General features: G+C 42.2%; 2 long non-coding RNA genes across 2 annotated transcripts in view; one reads left to right on the forward strand and one right to left on the reverse strand.

The window, feature by feature from the left end:
* The window catches only part of LOC127588116 (uncharacterized), a 56870-nt gene that overhangs the window by 33911 nt on the left and 9013 nt on the right, over positions 1 to 13946 (reverse strand). The window lies entirely within an intron of this gene.
* On the forward strand, positions 794 to 2141 carry LOC127588113 (uncharacterized). Its single transcript, XR_007958977.1, has 2 exons — positions 794 to 1208; positions 1294 to 2141. It is a non-coding gene; the product is annotated as an uncharacterized LOC127588113 (long non-coding RNA).

The following is a 13946-nucleotide window of genomic DNA, read 5'->3' on the forward strand; positions in this document are numbered from 1 at the left end:
GTGCAGCCTCTTTCATTTTTCAGTTAACAGGAATTAGGAATTTCAATCAAAACAACAACAATAAAAAAGCGATTTCTACCCTGACACTGCAGTACCAGCCAATTCTGGACCAAGTCTGAAAAGACGTTTAAAAATGTCTTTGGGAGTGAATACGTTTTAACTGTTCGCTTAAATCTGCTAAGTCAGAATTTCATCAAACATAACACGAAACCACTCAAACTAGCCTCTTTTTTTTTTTTTGCGAAGAAATGCAAGAACGGTACTCAAATTTGAAATCTTAATCAACCTCTCTTCTACATTGTCGTTTATCGGAGCTGTTGTAGTAGCAACAGAGAATCTTGGAACAAAGCTAATAAGCAATAAATAAGTGTGCGCTTGTTTCTTCACATTTATCACTTCCAATTTTGAGCTTTTCTGTTCCAGTGCACAACGCAGTTGGATGGACAACTTCTGGCTGGCACGTCAGCCAAACGTGGTGTGTTCGAGTCTCGGTTGTGATCTTTCTACGTGCAGTTTTTGGTGTTCTCCCCGTGCTTGAGTGGGATTTCATTCCGGGTTTCTTCTCAGATTGCAAAAACACGTTTGCATGGAAATTTTATTGAAGACTCCATTTGTATGAATGTGTGTAAATGGTTGTTTTTGATGTGCCTTGCGATTGGCTGGCAACCAGGAAATGACCCGCGGGCCAAAATTTGAACTCTGCTGGTCTCAGAAGAAAGACAGCAGCACTACTGGTCAGTTAGTTCAAAGACTGTCTGTGAAAAAGTGAATACAAGTAGGATCATGGAACAATTACAGTATGTGTCGCTGGTGAACGATGGAGGAAGTTCTTCTTGGGTTCAAATAAAGTGGTCCCTCTTTTCATGGGGTGTTTGTGAGCTTCAACGAGTTCATAAACTGACAGACTCTCAATCATCAGCACTACAAGTGCCTTCTGAATGCATCGATAAGAACTCTGAAATGCCGCAAAACGAAAGGCGTGGACAACGTCTGTCCGAGAAAGCCTTCAAGAGCATTTCACAACCGTGACATGTTGACACTTTATTTCCACACATTTCCTGCGAGCGAGCCGCTCAATTTATCTTCCTCGTTTTGACTTCCCCTTTGCAGCAATGCTCCGACCGATTGTCAGTGTCAGCTCGGCGCAGTCCAAGGACGGGAGCGGCGAGAGTCCTTGGCCCTCAGCAGCAACACCCAAATGCCCGCAGGTAACTCATTCAGCTCGTTGTTGAATAACTGAGAAACGATTGCTTTCGAGGGGTGGGCATGCGGTGAATGTTCATTTCTTCAAAGGAGTCAAGTCTGATTCGGGGAGATCCGGCCCCCCACTTAGTGTATTTGACAAGCTGAGTCGGACACTCTGATTCTGTGAGTGTCAGTTTGTCAAATACCCGAAGTGAGGCGTCACTGGCCTACCAGACAACGCCGACCTCAACCGAGAAGCCAAGTCAACGGAGCCTGGAGGGAACCTCTTCTCTATCGTTCTGTTCCATTTGTATCTTAATGATGAATTACGAAGGAAATTGGCCAAGACCTTGTGGCCATGTGAACAAATTATTTGAGGTGGTTTATGAAAGAATATGTCGTGCGGTACGACTGAATGTAAAAATATGTGAATAATACACATTGGAAGAAATTCTGCTCAATGATTATTGCTTAACATTTTTGTGTGTGTGTGTGTTACTGGAAACAAATACGGTGAAATCATTACCGCTCTTATTGATTTCTTTTCACCATTAGGAAATCCTATCTGAACCACTTTGGTACTACACAAATAAAAATACACAAATATAAGTTTTCTGCTGAAGTCAAATGGGGTTGCGCTCAGGTTCATCATGACACACTTCTCAAAGACACAAAACGCTTATCAGCCTTTCGCGCGCTTCCTGTTCTTGTGGACAAGCCGGGTTATAATTGTTTTGGATTTTTACATTTCTTTTATGATTACTTTTTATTTCATTTGACTTCAGTGTTTTATCTTCAGTTAGTTTGATTTTTTTAATTAAGTTTTTATGATTCAAAAATCCTTTTACAGTTTTTGTTAGTTTTAGTATTAGTTTTAGTTGTTTTTATATAGACAGGAAAAAATTAAAAACAAGGTCACTAAGCATTGTGTAATAAAGCAAACTATAATTCTCAAACTGTTTTGTAAAGAAGGAGGAAGCCAATGTATAGCAATGGTGAAATAAAACACATTTGTAAGCTTTATTATTTTAAAGAGGAAAACTCGCAGCTTGAAATGCCAGTCCTGGAACTTTGCTGACACAGTCCGCCTTTCATTGCTGCTATGTAGTAGTTTGTCCACTAAGTGGTGATATTGGTCTAATATATTTCATGTCACCAACTGAACAAGATGTGAGCGTTGTCATTGCCCCGCCCCACAGAAAAGGGGTACAAACAAGCAGCAAGTGTTAAAACAATATTGCATTCATACTCTCCTCGACGGCACATCGTTGTCATTAATTGTATGTATTTCTTTAATTTTTTTTCAAAATGTTTTTTACCGTGTATTAACAAAAACAACACACCGATTTAAATTGACGTATGAGGAAAGGGATGTAAGATCTTGCGTTCAGTCCTATTTGACAATTAAATCACATCAGAAACACTCAGGTCATAATTGTTATGGAATTTTTCTTTCAATTTTAATAGAGAGGAAGAAGAATACAATGAAATACTTGAATGTACCACGGTATGGCATTCTGGCCGCTGTTTGAAATAACATTTAAATATGACACTAATGTTTCCCTTCTGGATAGCACGAAAAACAGTCTCACGTGCATTGCAGTAGAAAAGAAAACGTACTAGCGCAATGAAGCCTGGCAAAAATAGATCAGGAAGAAAACCACGTTGTCATTGATTCTCAGGCTCATCGCGCATTGGTGTGTTGATGTCTCTGAAGACGGCAGGAGCCAATCAAGCTGTGCTCTGTCTCCTGTATACTCAGTCGCATGTGGCCCTCTCACTTTTGAAAGACTCAACCAAACCTTTAGTTGTTCAGTCGTTGAGACTTGTGCATCTGGAAAACAATGACACCATCCACCCCTTTTCTACTGTTATCCAGTTCAGGGACGCTGCGAGTTGTAGCCTATCCAAACTGACTTAAGCCTGACTGGTACAGCTCTTCCACAAGTTATATAAATAAACATATTAAAAGTTCTAAGTGTGCCCGCAACCCATTTGTGATTCACTCCTCACGCATGAAAGAAATGTTTCCTCCATTATTTGCTGAAAAACTCTTCTTAAACCGCCACAAGATGGTACCAAAGCCTCGTTTAAAAGAAAAGTAGTCCCTTGGTGCCAAAAAACTAGGCAAGACAAGTGGGGAAGCATTTCCAGAAATCTAGTGCTCCAGTCAGTGCCTTCCTGCAGCAGAAAGCGATGTAAACATACAGCATATGCTGCTCCTTGGAGTCAATTCCTCCAGCATTTGGCATTTCTCTGCCCCCCCGTCATATGAGTTATGTAGCTGTGGCTGCTTGTTTGCCTGTGACCACCCTGGAGTGGACTAGGGGGCCAACTGGCCACGTGGATATTGCCTAGAGGCCGCTCAAAAAAGAAAAAAAACCCAACAACAAACAAAAAGTTTTAAAAAAACATAGGGTTTGGAAAAAAAAAAAGTAAGGAGTTACAATGGCTCGTTTGTGTTCGGGTTGTTACCCTACACAAACTTTTGTATCTTCCTAACATGGCCTAGGAAAAGCTATCACGAGAGTCGATGATTATCCCGACAAGCGTTTGTATTATTTGCATGGGCTTCCACAGACACGAGTATTGATGAACTGAATCGAATAGGCAAAGTGACACAGTAGATTAAATATGAGTTCTCGGCTTTACTCAAAACAAACCGAAGTGCTCATTATCATGATGAACTCCGGGACACATCATTGCAATGGACTGCTTTGGTGCGTCACTTACACATTTCTGGACAACAATGAGTGTAATAGAGCCGAGAAATAAGCTATTAAGATGTGCCTACGAGGACAATATCAGATAAGGAAATTGCTACTTTCCTGGAGCTTGTTGACAAGATAACTAGGGTGTATGCAACGAGGGGAAGCAACGCTTCACCGGCTACATCATGACGGTATTGTAAATCTTTTCTTGCTTGGAAAACCCGAAGGCCAAATTTAAAGCGCGAGGTCGCGCTTGTGACCAAAGACCGACTCCCGCTCGTCACTCCGTCACAGAACGCCCGTTTTCGTCTTCGTTCAAGCGAGGGCGCACGAAATTCAAATGTGTCGCCTTATAAGTGCACGACGCAGGGATGAGAATGGGCCGAGCGGTGCTTTTCCCGCTCCAAGGTGCACCGTGACCCCGTTTATTGAGGATGTTACATTCTCAATGTCACTCTGACTTGTGCTTAGGAGGAGCCAAGCATCCTTTTGGAAGACATGGTTAATTGAGGCAGAAACTTACTTGAGGGAGGATTACATGTTCCCAGCCCGCTACTAAAAAAGTCACTCAAATAGAAACATCGGCAAGCTCACATAATTACTTTCGCATTGATTGACTGCGCATCTTTATTATGTGCAGTCATAGCTCATGCAATGCTATTTAATTGAGGAAGAGATTTTTGTTTGATTGTATGAAGAGGTTTCAGAGGGCGGGAGGGGGTGGGGGGGCGCTCAAACTTGCAGGTCTGAAATAACAGACAACAGACAAATTGGTTGCTAGTGGTAACTGGAGTTGCAAGTATGCTACACACACACACACACACACAAGATTTTTTTTTGCAGCCTCTACGTAGGACTTCTCTTTGGACGTCTCTTTCGGACTTTTTTTAAATTTTGCATGAGTACAATTAATTACAGTCTCTTTCTGTGCGGGTTGCACTAAAGAAAACATAGGCCGACTTTCTTTTGTTTCTCATGGAAGAAAAATCTCCGTCGCAGGGGCACGCCCCCATAAACAAAAAAAAAAAAACAATCACATCGAACTCAGCTTACAAATGGTATTGTACATCATACAATAGGTGGCTCCTTTTTTTATGTCAATTTTTAATACAACAGAAGTTGCGTAACCTGTCATCACCAAGAGCTTGCAAATGCAGAGAGACAATTATGCCAAATCATTTTCACACTCTCAAATGAATTCCACAAATGCTTCACGATTCATACTCAAAGAGGTAAACATTGGGCAAATAATGCAACAACAGAGGGGAAATCTGGAGCCTAGGCTTGAGGGTTGATGAAATGATGGCTTCGGTGATCGTGACTTCTTTTACAGTTAAACAATTGCACAACATGGATTTAAAAAAGTGCCCTGCATTTGGATTATCCACCCAGTATGTCCCCGCCTGGGTGCTTTTCAACTACTGTGACCAAATGGAGGACATAATCTTTCATTTGTTACAGTGAGCACTCAAAATCAGTCTTACTGGGGACATACAAGTACCAGTATTGTACTGCTAAAAGAAAAGGTGAAGATATTATCATCAGCAGAACTAGAAGTCAAACATATCAACCAGTTGAGAAGCAATAACAATTCCAAATTAAAGAATGATTTTGCCGGAGACCTTTTCCTCATCCTTACTAATTCCAGAGTAGTTTTGGTCCCCCCCCACCCGCTCTGAGCTCTCGACACTACCGGTAGGATGAGGTGGTCTCTATGGAACACAGAAGTCCTGAGGTACCCGGAGACAAATAAGTACACCACAACGGTCACATGGTAGAGGGCATCGAGCCAGCTGTCCAAAAACCGATGTCAGAAAACTTTCACACATTTAGACTGCCATTTCACTAAATGGCAGACTTCCAACTGCAATTTCGGGCGTCCCAAAAGTCACTACCGTTCTAATCTTACTTTTTTTGTATTTCATTTAGGTATCATTTAGACAGATGTAAGGCCATCAGCATTCAGTCACTTTGGTATTGGAGTGCTTTTTTTCTGTACCCCATATGCAGTTCAGCACAAGATTAAGCAGATTTTTTTTTCTTTTTTACGTCAGTCTGCTCGAACCCATAGTGCGATTTATCCGTGGCATGCCTCTGGCTCTTTCCTAGTCAAATTATGCAGCGGAAGGCCTGCTCTGACCACCACTGATGAACACACCAAATTTCGAGGGCAGGTGTTAGTCTAAAACCAGGGCAGGCCAATCCAGGGGGCTGAATTGGAACTCGGCAGCCACAAAAACTCGACTCGTGCTCAAATGGGTTCCCCGCTCCCCAGACTTCACACCTTGTCACTTTTTTGGTTTGGTTTGTTTTTGTGAGGCTACAGCAAAAACAAAGCGTATGCCCCCAATGCTGCCTAACGTGGGAGCGGCCTGCGCCGCAATGCGGCTCCGGGTTGTTGAAAACGGTGGTGCTCGCGCGGAGTTATTCTTGCTCGTGTTCGCGGTATCAAAAAGTGAAAGCAAGTCGAGCAAGCCAAAGTGGAACGACATGATTGGCGAAAAGGAATATGCCCGGCTTTTTAACATGAGCTTCTCTTGCCATGCCAAAAATATTTTTTCTGTTATTAGGAAAAACAAAACCTCTACACTGGGGATTTTAATTTTTACAGGTCCCCTGGAAACTTTCCCTGCAGTTTTTAATCCATCAGTCTCACATACACACATCCAAACCCATATTTCAAGAAACAGCACAGCAATTCACCAGGTGAGCCATCATCGGCATGAGCAATCCTAACATAATTGTCCCTATCGATCCCTTTTTACCGCCAGCCTCTTTGGGAAATGCAAAGAGACTCTTCCAGGTTCTAATGGCAGACCACGTGAGGTTGCGTTGTGGAAAATGTCAATAGTGGAGAAACAATCATTCGGTGACATTTGAAGCGCCATTATGCATTGGGGGGGGAAAAAAAACAAAAAATTCAAAGTCATAGAGTGTTAAATCATGAAGAAACAGCCCGGTTTAGGAAAACAGTCAAGCTACGGTAAAACAAATCATCTTTTTTCCAAGTCTGCGTGCAACATTCAGCTACATTATTCTGATGGATCTGTTGAAATCTATTCAGAAGTACACCCAAGGCGCGCTTTTGAACAAACTGACAACGACTTTCTTTTGCTCCTTGTGCAAAAACTCAATGGAGACATAACAGCACATTATTGACTATCATCACCCGCGTCGAATTGTGACTAAATCTGAATAATGTGGAGTGAAGATAAGCACCCTGCAGAGTCTGCTTTTTTTCTCCTCTCTCTTTCAAATAAGCTTATGGAATGACAACAGCGATATGGATATTGGAACTTTGACACATAAACCTGTCGCAGTACTTATTTCCGGTGTTTTGACTGTCTCACGGGTGTTTCACTGTGAGGTTGGGCGGAGGACCAAGAAGTACGATTAACGACGGGCACTTGCCACGTTACATCCACTCTGATGTTGTGTCAGTCTAATGTTGCTCTCACGACAAACAGAGAGAGCGTTGCTTCCGAGGCAGGTCTTGGAAATGACCACGTTTGCTTTAGAGGGAAAATGTTGGATGCTCACCATGATGGGGAAAAAATAAAAACACTAAACATGAATTACAGCTAGTTTGGAACACAACCACGTCAGTTAGTTGCCAGCGCCGTCAGATTTCTCATTCAACAAATCAAAAGACAGTTTGAACATTCCTTTCCCCATCATAAATTGATTTGAGATATTGCGAAGCTGTCTGCGTTGAAAGCATTATAGACCGACTGCATCACGTGGCGCGCCGCTTTGGACAAAACTAAATGCGTAACAAAAGTAGGTGTGGGAGAGTTTGAGGAGTACATTGATGTCATGTAGCGCATCACTAAACAAACTGTATAATTTCACAATTCGGATGTTACAAGGTCCCCTACTTCTTTTTAGGTCATTCTGGGTTTTTTGGGTCCGTCCTTTTGAAGGACTTCATTATTTTGCAGCAGGAGGGGGCACTATGAAGGCCGTGAATGACTGCCAGACTAAAATGTCCCAGATAAGAACACTAGCTGCAACACTTACCACCTGCATTTTGCTCTTCTGGAAGGTCCTTAAAGTAGCCTTGCTGGAATGGTTTCGTAATAGTCGTTTACATAAGCACGCAGCGCAGCAGTTGATTTAAATACTGCAAGCCGCAACTTCATCGAATCGATGGCTTCATTCTTATGTGAATTCACGCCTGATGTCAAGCATTTAACGTTTGATGATAAAAGTTTTGATCGTCATGATGGTAACTTCGAGCGACACCTGGCTTTGACCTCATAGCGATTAAATACCAAGCGCTAATTGCAGTTTTGGAGCATTCCAACTTGGCAGGAATACCCACAAACCATATCCTCACTCTTGACTTTTTATTGCCAGGGCGTACTATATGAAGCCTGATATTCCACTTCACTGCGGAGCTGAAAGAGGGGTGGAGATAACGGAGGGGAATGTGTGGGAGAGCCGAGACAAAAAAGCAAGGATTCGGAGCGGCAAAATGCCAAGGCTGAGACATCAGACCTTCCCCTGAAAAAAAGTGGGGAATCTGTGAACATGAAGCTTCAAGGTTACGCAAACTCAAGTGTAAGTTTGGGAAAGAGGCTCTAACTGGGGTGGGGGGCGGGAGGGTTGAGTTCCTTAGCAGAAAGTTCAAGTAACAATATGTTATCAGTTTATATGAAAAAAAATGGCCTTTAAATCATTTGCTAAGTTGGCAGGTAAAAAGGAGAAACGTTTCTCTGCTATTGCCAAGGTGACCATAGATCACCCTGTTTAATGATGCATTATGCAAAGATGGGTCAAGTAACTAATACATTTTTGCCATTGCTTTTGAGTCAAGCTCACCAAAACTGTAGAGGGATGATTTGACATTTAACTTGAAGTTGATCAAGACATCAAAGCCAAAAACAACAGATTGAACACAGCTCCTTTCCATGGAACATTTTCACAACAAAAAAAGGTCACGTTTAAAGTCACAAAATAAGAGGTGCTACAATTTCAGACTCACTTGCCATAACTACAAATTTGTGATCAAGAGGTTCCTATAACACACCAACTTTTTAAACACATTGTCAACATATTTGAACTCACTGGAGGTGTCAAATCGATTGTCGATTGATTGACATCAATTATCAAATGAATCGACAACTATTTTAATCACTGGATAATTGGTTCCAGCTCCGGTCCTGAGGACCCCAATTCCGTGATGTCATTTTCAGTCGACATCAAGTGGCAATCCAATGCAAAATGGCAGCTTCCTCACCTCCATTAAAAAAATAGATTTTTTGCATTATTCATATTAAAAAAAATCCATTATTAATAAGAATATCAGATTTGGACTAGTTGGGGACATATTTAACTACGACGACTACACTTGACTACCCCTTGAATCATTTTTTAACATTACTACTGAGAGTCATACATGGCAACCAGTCCAGGGTGAACATTACCTCTTACCGAAAGCTAGCTGGGATGGTGATCCCATAACGAGGATAAGTGATAATGGGTGAATAATAAAACAACCCCCCTTCCACCTCTCCCCTCCAAAAAAAAAAACAACACAACAAAAGATTCATTCCTGCTTTATGCGCTGTTGTGACTAATCATGCTTTAAATCCTTGATTTCCTTTGAAGCTATGGGGGGCATTTGTGACACTGACCTGCAAAAAAAAAAAAAAAAAAACTAAGCGCTAAATTGTTTGACCCCCTCAAAGACTAAATGAACTCAGGATTTTTTCACCTCTGATGCCTCCTATCTGGAAGGATGGACACAATCAAGGTGAAATTAAATCAAAGAGAAACATCCTCGGCCTACAATGACCGTGATGGTCACCATTCAAGGTTTAGACTTGGATGTGTGTGTGAGGTTATGATGAAATAACGAAGCTCTTTTGGTCAGAAACCCAAATGTCTCCAGGACACGACAAAAAAAAAAGGAACTGACATTGTCGTTCCAATACTTTTGGAGGGGACTGGATATACATCAAACTTCTTGTTGTTCGACTAGCTGTTATGCTGCAAGTGATTAAAAAAACCCAAAAACAAAAGCCTTGAGCTCTTGATCATGGCTGCCAAGACAAGTGCCTCGACACGAGTCTGTTATAGGGAAGACAACAGTTGAGATTTTCATGAAGCAAATTTTAAATGTGTTGCTTCTTTGCCGAGCTCCAAAATGAGCACGAGAGAGCAACGCAAGACACCGCACCGGAAGGCATTTGCATTTTTATCCGACTGACTGATTTTTGTTCTCTCTTGTATCATTTGTGAAAATAGTTTGAAACTGTTTTCTGATGAGATTGTGCGACTACTGAGCTAGGTTTTCCTGGCATTGCAATTGTCACAAAAGACTGCATTTGGACCGTTCAAACTGCCATTTGTCTGGTGCCCAATGTGACACGCAGTCTAGACGAGCCCACTGGACTCTTCCTACTTGGCTAATTGAATGTTTCCACCTGAAACAAGAAATCTGGGCACAGAGATCAACTACACCGACCGGATTTCCTTCTCCGAAGTCGGCCGACCGCACATACAGCAGAATTATTTGGGGTTTACACTACACCTGTTCTAAGGTCATCTGTATACCAATATCCCGTACACTCGTCGGCTTTTGCTTGAATTTGGGGTAAAATGCGCCACAGTCTTCCAAGTTGAACTTTACGAAACTTTTCAATGCACCTTTCCAACTGTGCACATGTTTCAATACTTTCTGCCCAATTTGCTGTTCTCCAAAAAGGAGCTGAAATACAACATTGACAAATGGCTCATGATTTCCCAATTCAATTAGAATTGCGGTTCGCACAAAATACTCTGCATCTTTCTGTTCACATTTCGACATCATGACAACACCGAAGCATTTATCAAGAGTGGCCCACCATCGCGAGGCTTCCAACAAGATTTTGTCAGAGGGAAATGAACACCGAGTTGAGAGTGCCACCGATTTTTTTTTTCCAGCAGGTTGCAACAAAGAAACAGAGAGACAGGAAGAGGCACAGAAAGGTATAGATGTGTCAGTCCTTGGAAGTGGTCAAACCGCCTGTTGTGAATTTTGCCGTTTGGCTTCAGCAAGTTGCGCGGGAAATGCTGAAACGTGAACTTTTTCTGAGTAACGTATGGTTTCATTTTGCCAAATCGAAGCGTTAGCGCAATGGGGTACCGCAGTCGATCTAGCAAAGGGTAAATAGTAGATCTAGCACTGTGCTGAAAATACTTACATTGTATTAACAATCAAAAGAACATTGCTTAATACAGAGTACTGATGCATTTGCAACAATAATGCATGAAAACGATTTTCATTATTGATATAGCGAATCTTTTCGGAGTGACTTGCCCATGTGCCTGACTGTGCCAACGCCTTGTCCCCCCCGGCCCCCCAATAAGATTGCCTGAAGAATTCTACCGAGCAGCAACTGGCAGCGCGATTGACTATACACACAGCACTTTCCATGTTCGGTGTAAGGTGTTGTGGAGCAATCTCCCCGGTGTTTGAAAAGTAAAAACATTTCTAACCACAAAAAGGACGAACACGAAATTAATGTAGCGGCAGTGGAAATTGTTCTGCAAGCAGACCTTTCCACGCATCGTGTGGCCAGCACAATAATCTGACAGCAAACTTATTTGTGTTATTACATTTAAATAATTAATCACACACATTATTTAATTGTCAACTGAAAATGGAGAATGGGGTAAACAAACAAATTCACTTCAGAAGATGGAGTAAAATGAAAGCACTTTTTATCAGAAGGCTTAAGCGCATCATTTATTTTCCCATTATATCAGCCGGAGAGACGCTTTTGTTTCCGAAAGAAATTCAATTTCAAGCACAAACTGTGAAAATGCAACATAAAAAGTCAAGTCGGGCATTTTCAAGAATTTGGGATCCTCGTGAGAACGCCGAATCGTGCGACGCAAAACAATGTGACAACATGCAATCTCACTCTTACGCAAAGCTATAAAAACGAAAAGGTACATGATGTAAATTAAACATTTGATAGGCCTGAGCAGAAATTCTACTTCTGAAACTCAGGTCACTTGAAAAGTGAAGCAAAGTACAGGGAGTGCAGTGTGTCCACGAGCACTTGTGGCGTCTGTGCGAGGTCCAGCAGGCCCCAACTATGCTCAGATTCGAATGCAAGCCACATCCTTTCAATTACAAAGGTGGCACTTCGTATGCAGTGTGTAGCGGTGTGTGTGTGTGTGGGGGGGGGGGGGGGGCATTCAGGAGGGTGCTGCACATAACCAACAAGTGTGCCCTGATTGTTATTCCACAGATGAACAACACTTAGTTCACTTAAGTGCATCTTGACACACATTTGATTAATTCTACAGAATCGGGAATAATATGATGTGGTCTATAAAATTTAGGATTCAGTCGGCACAGTAGGCATAACCGTTCTGCAGTAAAATGTCTTTCTCCAATTCACAAATCCTCTGGGATTGGTTGTGTAATGATATGCAGATAAAAATCACATCAAGTTTCATGCCTGCTTCCCGTTTGGTTGCCCAAAAAAAAAAAAATAGGTTTGGGGCAACAAAAACTGTACGTCTGGTTCGGCAAAGATCCTTCTTCCAACCCGAATTGCACTCAACAGAGCGTAGACCTCTGTCATGGTTGATTTACGGGTATTTGTCAACAGGTATTTAACAAATTGTGGCGCATCATATTTGGGTACGTTTGTCGAACCGCATCGCGGCAAGCAGCAGATTCTGTCATCAACCTGATGTGCTCTTCTAAGATCCAGACAGACCGTGGCAATGAATGACCGTTAACGTAAAGCCATGCAAGCAAAATACAAGGATCTGTATGCTTGAACATGCAACGCATCATTAAAACTCAAGTTAAAGGAGCCAAAAAACAAAACAGGAAATGAGTTCCAACTCATAAAAGTGAAAATGGCTGCTCACCATCTTTTTATTTGTACATAAACTTAGCAAGTATGCATTCATAAAGAATGATTTAAAGGTTGGCTTTCAACAGGAGCGTTTGAAGACGTTTATATCGTCGCAAACATGGACAGACCATCGATCAATCACGTCGGGCGATCCAAACAAAAATCAGCCTTGATGTTCTACACAAGCGAGACTTACTCGGGTTTCGTGCGACATCAAGCAGTCACAGTGCCCATATGTGGTTTTGGCACGAGTGCTCACTTGTTTCATGCTCGGTTGGACTTGTGCGGCTGCCAGGAGCAACAGGCAGCCAGCGCTAGTGAGCTGAACGACAAGAAACATAAATGCACGGCGCAGCATGGAACCGACCACACGGGACTGAGCCAACGTGCAATTCATATTCCCTTCGACTCAACATAATTCAACAGCCATTGTAAACGACATTTACAGTGTTTAATGACAGTCACATTCGGGGGCGAGGGGAGACGATGTTGACACCTGAGGCCAGTCGCTAAATCATCCAGAGCAGACTGAACATGTGAACAAGGTGTTGTGATGAAGACTCCTGCTATTTTCTTATTTAATGAGGCATTCTATTTGTTGGAAGTCACGGCGCGTACTTTCCCTCGTTTCAAAGAAGCGCACGAGCGATGTTTGTTTGTGGTCATCTGAGCGGCGTGTTGAGCTTGTCGGCTAACCGAGACGTGAAACAAAAGTGAGATGTGTGAAGTGCTGGAAAGTCGCCAAGTGGCCATTTTAAAAAAAAACTCAAACGGTCTGCATTTAGACTGCATGTAAATGAAATAATGTTTGTTTTATGCTTTCCCTGTGGCCCTGCTACCAAAAGACGAACACAAATTTGCTTCGTCATCATGTCACAGTTTCAACAGGTATGCTTTTCATCCATATGCTTTAAAACTGTGGTTCCCGACCATGGGTACCGGGCCGCACAGACAGAAAGTGATTATTATTTTTTCTTGTATCAGAGCATTAGCACCATCCCTCATTACCACCCCCCAGACCCCGACAACAACAATAATGTGGAAAAGCTTTTTGCAAAGCCATTTCCAAAAGAGAAATTGATGAAAAGACAAAAAGAAAGTTGGTGAGGGGTTCTGCCAAGAGGCCCACAGCAAAAGTGAAGGAGATACAGGAAGTTCTGGCAACTATTGGCTGTTCAGCACA

Source organism: Hippocampus zosterae, chromosome 16 (assembly GCF_025434085.1).
Source record: "Hippocampus zosterae strain Florida chromosome 16, ASM2543408v3, whole genome shotgun sequence".
Lineage (NCBI taxonomy): Eukaryota > Metazoa > Chordata > Actinopteri > Syngnathiformes > Syngnathidae > Hippocampus > Hippocampus zosterae.